We start from the raw sequence: 7,020 nt of genomic DNA on the forward strand, positions 1-7,020 counted from the left end.
CATCAACCAATCCAACCCACCTAGACAACTAAACCATAGCACCAAGCACCCCATCAAGTCTCCATGCTGCAAGGGGCAAGGGAATGGATGTTAATGTGTCTGCTTAAAGCCCAAATGGAGCTTAATAGGCCAAGTCGTGAAGCAGCGTCTCCTGTCACCAGAACAAATCGTCAGCCAGACTGAAACTCACTGCCTTGACATTATCAGCACCGGCTGGGCAAGGTGAAGAGATTTGTCTTGACACTATTTTCTCGTGGGTGGATGATTTCATCAAGTGAATTTTCTGAGAGGAAACCACTTTTGACTATTTTATGTTTTCTTTTTGGTGAGGGCTCTACCTAATGAAGCAGCAGGGAAAAACCACCGCAGTGGAGAGCGCTAGGGCAAGCCCTGAGCTCCTGAGCCTCCACTGCTCCGTTACCTCCGGCAGCAGCACTGGTGCTGCTGTTAGCTCTTTCCATCTCATTAGGAGCCTTGTCAGTTTCCAGTCTTTTGGGGCTTGTTTCGTTTTGTTTGGTGGGTTTTTAGCTTATTTATTTTGGAGTTTTCACAGGCCAGGAGAGCACCAACAGAGGGCTGCAAGGATGGAGGATCTGGAGCACTGCCTGGTGAGAGGTGCGGGGCTGTTTAATCTGGAGAAGAGAAGACTGAGAGGGGATTTAATAAATACCTTACCAGAACAAGAGGACACAGTCTCAAGCTGTGCCAGGGGAGGTTTAGGCTGGAGGTTAGGAAGAAGTTCTACACAGAGAGAGTGATTGCCCATTGGAATGGGCTGCCCAGGGAGGTGGTGGAGTCACCATCACTGGAGGTGTTCAGGAGGAGACTTGCTGGGGTGCTTGGTGCCATGGGTTAGTTGTTTGGGTGGGTTGGATTGGTTGATGGGTTGGACACGATGATCTTGAAGGACTCTTCCAACCTGGTCTGGTCTGGTCTGGTCTATTCTATTCTATTCTATTCTATTCTATGTGCCTTGAATGAAGGCCAGCATGTTCTGCTCATGTTCCCTGCACCCTCCTGTAATCCCCACCCTCAGGTGGACAGAAGGACACAACCCTGACCGGGTGTGCCTATGAAGAACAACCCTGGAGAAACAGATCTCCAGAAAGGAGGTCTACAGAGGCACAGCACTGATAGGAGGCCCATTTATCAACAGTGATGCTCCTGGGGAGCAGGGGAAGCTGATGGCTGTGTTTCAGACAGGCTGAGACATTCAGTTCTGGGAAGCACACGTGGGAAATGTTAGCTATCGATGCAAATTCTCCCCGGCAAGCAGCGGCGTTGGCTTAATGAGCAAGATTTAACTCTGGAGGGGAAAAAAAAAGAAGAGAAGACATTTATCTTCCCTCCCCAGTGCTTGCAGCATGGCTGGCTGTGATAAGTTGGCTGCTTTTTAAAGACTGTAGCAAATTAACTTCTAAAGGCTGGCCTCCCTTGTAGAAGTGCCTTGTGCTGCCGGCAGTGAGCTGCTCCTGTCGCAGGCAAGCGCCTGCTCCGTGCCTGCTCCACTCCTGCTAACTGAAGCCCAAACAACTAAGTTATCTTTGGGCTTTCTGTACACACACACACACACACACAAAGTAGCTCTGAGTTTGAGAAGAATAGCTTCTCAGAAGGCAAAGCTCTCCCCAGAGGAACGTGCTGAAAATCCAGCCTCGAGCTGTCTGTGTGCTCAGTTAGAGACCTCGACAGGCTGGGCAGATGGGCAGAGTCCAAGGGCAGGAGATTGAACACATCCAAGTGCCAGGTTCTGCACATCGGCCACAACAACCCCATGCAGTGCTACAGGCTGGGGTCAGAGTGGCTGAGAGCAGCCAGGCAGAGAGGGACCTGGGGGTGCTGGTTGATGGTAGGATGAACATGAGCCTGCAGTGTGCCCAGGCAGCCAAGAGGGCCAATGGCATCCTGGCCTGCATCAGGAACAGTGTGGCCAGCAGGAGCAGGGAGGTCATTCTGCCCCTGGACACTGCACTGGTTAGGCCACACCTCGAGTACTGTGTCCAGTTCTGGGCCCCTCAGTTTAGGAAGGAGGTTGACTTGCTGGAACGAGTCCAGAGAAGGGCAACGAAATTAGTGAGGGGCTTGGAACACAGCCCTGTGAGGAGAGGCTGAGGGAGCTGGGGCTGCTTAGCCTGGAGAGGAGGAGACTCAGGGGTGACCTTATTGCTCTCTACAACTACCTGAAGGGGGGCTGTAAACAGGCAGAGGTTGGTCTCTTCTCCCAGGCAGCCAGTACCAGAACAAGAGGACACAATCTCAGGCTGCGCCAGGGGAAGTTCAGGCTGGAGGTGAGGAGGAAGTTCTATACAGAGAGAGTGATTGCCCATTGGAATGGGCTGCCCGGGGAGGTGGTGGAGTCGCCGTCACTGGAGGTGTTCAGGAGGAGACTTGACAGGGTGCTTGGTGCCATGGGTTAGTTGATTAGGTGGTGTTGGGTGATAGGTTGGACGCGATGATCTTGAAGGTCTCTTCCAACCTGGTCTATTCTATTCTATTCTATTCTATTCTATTCTATTCTATTCTATTCTATTCTATTCTACTCAACCTGGACAGGCTGAATCGTTGGGCCAAGGTCAGTGGGATGAGCCTCAATGAGGCCAAGTCCTCTACTTGGATCACAACAACCCTAAGAACACTCCAGACTTGGGGGAAAGTGGCTGTAAAGCTGCCTAGTAGAAAAAGATCTGGAAGTGTTGCTTGCTAGACAGCCAAAGACGAGCCAGTGTGTGCCCAGGTGGCCAAGGAGGCCAGCAGCATCCTGGCTGTATCAACAAAAGTGTGACCAGCAGGAGCAGTGAAGTGGTTGTTCTCCTGTACTCAGCACTGGTGAGGTCACACCTTGAGTACCAAGTTGAGTTTTGGGGTCCACACTAAAGAGAGACATTGGGGGGTTGGAGTGTGTCCAGAGAAGGGCAATGAAGGGTCTGGAGAACAGGTCTGGTGAGGAGCAGCTGTGGGAACCTGGGGTTGTTGAATCCAGAGAAGAGGAGGCTGAAGGGAGACCTTCTTGTTCTCTACAACTCCCTAGAAGGAGGCTGGAGCCAGGTGGGTGTTGCTCTCTTCTCCCTAGTAACAACTGATAGGAGGAGAGGAAATGGCCTCAGGTTGCACCAGACTGGAACAGGCTCTCCAAGGAGTTGGTCCAATCCCCATCCCTGGAGGTGCTGAAAACCTGCAGAGATGTGGTGCTGAGGGACACGGGTATGGAGCAGCTGGAAATCCTATTCTAGCCACCCAAGTGCCAGGTGTGGGGTGAGGAAGGGAGCTCCATGAATCACATCCTTCTAGGAGCTGCAGATTCCTTTCTGGCCCCTTGGGGAAAGAAAGCAGTACTCAGGGAAAGCCATTTCCATCAAAGCCCACATCTGGGACTTGCAGCCTGGTGGGGGCAGCTTTGGAAGTGAATCAGTTGCTGGTTTGCTCCAGGCTCTGATGAAAACTGTCCTGCAAGCTCCATCCAAGGTTTCCAGCTAGTGCCTGTTTCCTGGTGAGTGCTGCTGGGCTTGCCTCCGGAGCAAGCCAGCCTTTGTCCTACACAAGCACTTTCTGCAGAGGTTAATGCAGAGTGCAGGTCGCTTGGTAATGCTGCTCTGGCTCTGATGCTTTTTGCCCTGAATTTTCTGAAGGTAAGAATATTAGACTGGGGACTGTTTGGGTATGCAAATTGGGAGATTTTAATCAAGAAACCTTTCCCTCTTGCCTTCCCCTAAATAAATAGGTTAACCCACACGGGTTCTTACTCACGCACCAATATATTTCCTCCTGGAACTACCCAGGCCTGGCTTTATAAGGCATGACCTTTTGCAAAGCAAGCCAAATTGATTTGGGTTTTCTTTCTGGGTTTTTTTTTTTTCCTGAGGATTTAAATTGGTGTGGGTTTAATGCAAATGGCTGCTTTGAGCTTTCAGCCTTCCCTCTGTGTTTAATTTAAGGAACCTCAAACGACCAAACTCGTCGTGACGTTCCCCCGTGCTCATGAGAGGCTGAGGGAGCTGGGGCTGCTTAGCCTGGAGAAGAGGAGGCTCAGGGGTGACCTCATTGCTCTCTACAACTACCTGAAGGGGGGTTGTAGCCAGGCAGAGGTTGGTCTCTTCTCCCAGGCAAACAGCACCAGAACAAGAGGACACAGTCTCAGGCTGCGCCAGGGGAGGTTTAGGCTGGAGGTTAGGAGGAAGTTCTACACAGAGAGAGTGATTGCCCATTGGAATGGGCTGCCCAGGGAGGTGGTGGAGTCACCATCATTGGAAGGGTTCAGAAGGAGACTTGATGGGGTGCTTGGTGCCATGGGTTAGTTGTTTAGGTGGTGTTGGATTTGTTGATGGGTTGGACATGATGATCTCGAAGGTCTCTTCCAACCTGGTCTATTCTATTCTATTCTATTCTATTCTATTCTATTCTATTCTATTCATAATTAAGAGCACAGGAGGAACTTCTTCACTGTGAGAGTCACAGAGCACTGGAGCAGGCTGCCCAGAGGGGTTGTGGAGTCTCCTTCTCTGGAGCCTCTTCAGTCCTGTCTGGCTGTGTTTCTGTGTGACCTGTGTTAGATTCTCTGTGGTGCCTGCTCTGGCAGGGGGGTTGGACTTGATGATCTCCAGAGGTCCCTTCCAACCCCTAACATCCTGTGAGCCTGTGAACTAGAATTAAGTGAGCTGGCAAAGAGGTTTGTTTTTAAACCCAGGAAGTTTGCAGCAAACCAGGATGTCTTCCTGTGTGATCTGCCCTAGGTGATCCTGCTCTGGCAGGGAGCTTGGACTGGATGATCATTTGAGGTCCCTTCCAGCCCCTACCATTCTGTGGTTCTGTAATCAAATCACAGAGTCACAGGATGGCAGGAGTTGGAAGGGACCTTTGGAGATCATTGAGTCCAAATTCCCTGCCAAAGCAGGTTCACCTAGAGGATGGGGTTTGAATGCCTCCAGCCAAGGAGACTCCATCACCTTCTCTGGGCAGCCTGTTCCGGTGCTCTGTCACCCTTAAAGAAGTTCCTCCTCATGTTTAGGTGGAACTTCTGTTCAAGTTTGTGCCTGTTACCTCTTGTCCTGTCACTAGGCACCACTGAAGCAAGCCTGGTCCCATCCTCCTGACACCCACCCTGTCAGTATTTCTAAGCACTGATGAGATCCCCTCCCAGCCTTCTCTTTCAGACTAAAACTACCTAATTCTTTCAGTCTCTCCTCCTAAGAGAAACCTCATTGCTCTCTACAACTACCTGAAGGGAGATTGTAGCCAGGAGGGGGTTGGTCTCTTCTCCCAGGCAGCCAGCACCAGAACAAGAGGACACAGTCTCAAGCTGTGCCAGGGGAAGTTTAGGCTGGAGGTGAGGAGAAAGTTCTTCACAGAGAGAGTTGTTAGCCATTGGAATGTGCTGCCCAGGGAGGTGGTGGAGTCCCCACCCCTGGAGGTGTTCAAGAGGGGATTGGATGTGGCACTTGGTGCCATGCTCTAGTCATGGGGTCTGTGGTGAGAGGTTGGACTTGGTGATCTTTGATGTCTCTTCCAACCTTGGTGATGCTGTGATACCTCTCCCCTGGGAGGTGGGGCAAGTCTCTCTGCCCACCTGGGTCAGGTTTCTCTGTCCACTTGGGGCTAGGTTCTTTTCAGCCTCCCCCCTCCTGGGCTGGGCATCACCTGGCACACCTCCCCAAGAAATGCCTCATGAGAAGACTCAAACTGGATGGTCCTGACTACATCAAATCACTTTGATTCAACAGCACCTTCAACGCTCCATTTGGGTGAGGTACACATTCACTTATTCTCGTTACAGCAGCAAATATTAAACCCATCAAGGAAATAGAATATTAAAATTAGTATTTGTGATGATTCTAGAAGTTCAAGTGAGAGTAATGGAAATGGCTGAGCTGAGAGAGGAATTTATTTACCTCAGCAGGATGGGACAGTTTGATATCATCAGGAGAAACTTGTCAAGAGAAACTTACCAACATTTTCCCCCCCAGAGCTTCCCTTGTCCTAGGCTGTGATTTTATCATGACTTACACACTCGGGAGAAGATGAAAGGGAAATAACCTGTTCTGGAGCAGAAGGTTAGAAGGTTGGGTTAGAAAGTAGGATAGCTCTGCAGAGGGACCTTGGCAGGCTGCGTAGATGTGTGGAGTCCAACAGGATGGCATTCAACAAGTCCAAGTGCCAGGGGCTGCACTTTGGCCACAACAACCCCAGGCAGAGCTACAGGCTGGGGTCAGAGTGGCTGAAAATTGCCAAGTGGAAAGGGACCTGGGGGTAGTGGTTGATAGTAGGCTGAACATGAGCCAGCAGTGTGCCCAGGTGGCCAAGAAGGCCAAGGGCATCCTGGCCTGCATCAGGAACAGTGTGGCCAGCAGGAGCAGGGAGGTCATTCTGCCCTGTGCTCTGCACTGGTTAGGCCACACCTGGAGTCCTGTGTCCAGTTCTGGGCTCCTCAGTTTAAGGACATTGAGACACTTGAAGGTGTCCAGAGAAGGGCAACGAGGCTGGGGAGAGGCCTTGAGCACAGCCCTGTGAGGAGAGGCTGAGGGAGCTGGGGTTGCTTAGCCTGGAGAAGAGGAGGCTCAGGGGAGACCTCATTGCCCTCTACAATTACTTGAAGGGAGGTTGTAGCCAGCTGGGGGTTGGTCTCTTCTCCCAGGCACCCAGCACCAGAACAAGAGCACACAGTGTTTCAGTGCTGTTGCAGCCTCTCTCCCAGCAGGGTCTTCTTTTGTCCTGTGTGGTTTCCTACTTGCACCTTGCATGGCAGGAGCAGGATAACCTCAGAGAGATCTACCACTGCGTCGCTTGTGGTGCAAGCAGGCAGGGAGCAGAGGCTCAGACAAATGATGGCAATGCAGAAAGCAATGGAACAGTCTCATTTTACCCTGAAAGCATGTTCAAAGATGTTGTGAATTGTTTTTCAGGCACCCAGCTGAGAAATCCTGAAGAAACCTCATTTAAAAGAAAAGCTGAGAACAGAGAAAAGCTGCAAATTCCCTGCCTGAGAACTGCATCCTTTAAAGCCCATCAAAATGCAGAGCCCCAGGGCTG

Source organism: Melanerpes formicivorus, unplaced genomic scaffold (assembly GCF_026170545.1).
Source record: "Melanerpes formicivorus ecotype bairdi unplaced genomic scaffold, bMelFor1.0.p_v2 SCAF_220, whole genome shotgun sequence".
NCBI lineage: Eukaryota > Metazoa > Chordata > Aves > Piciformes > Picidae > Melanerpes > Melanerpes formicivorus.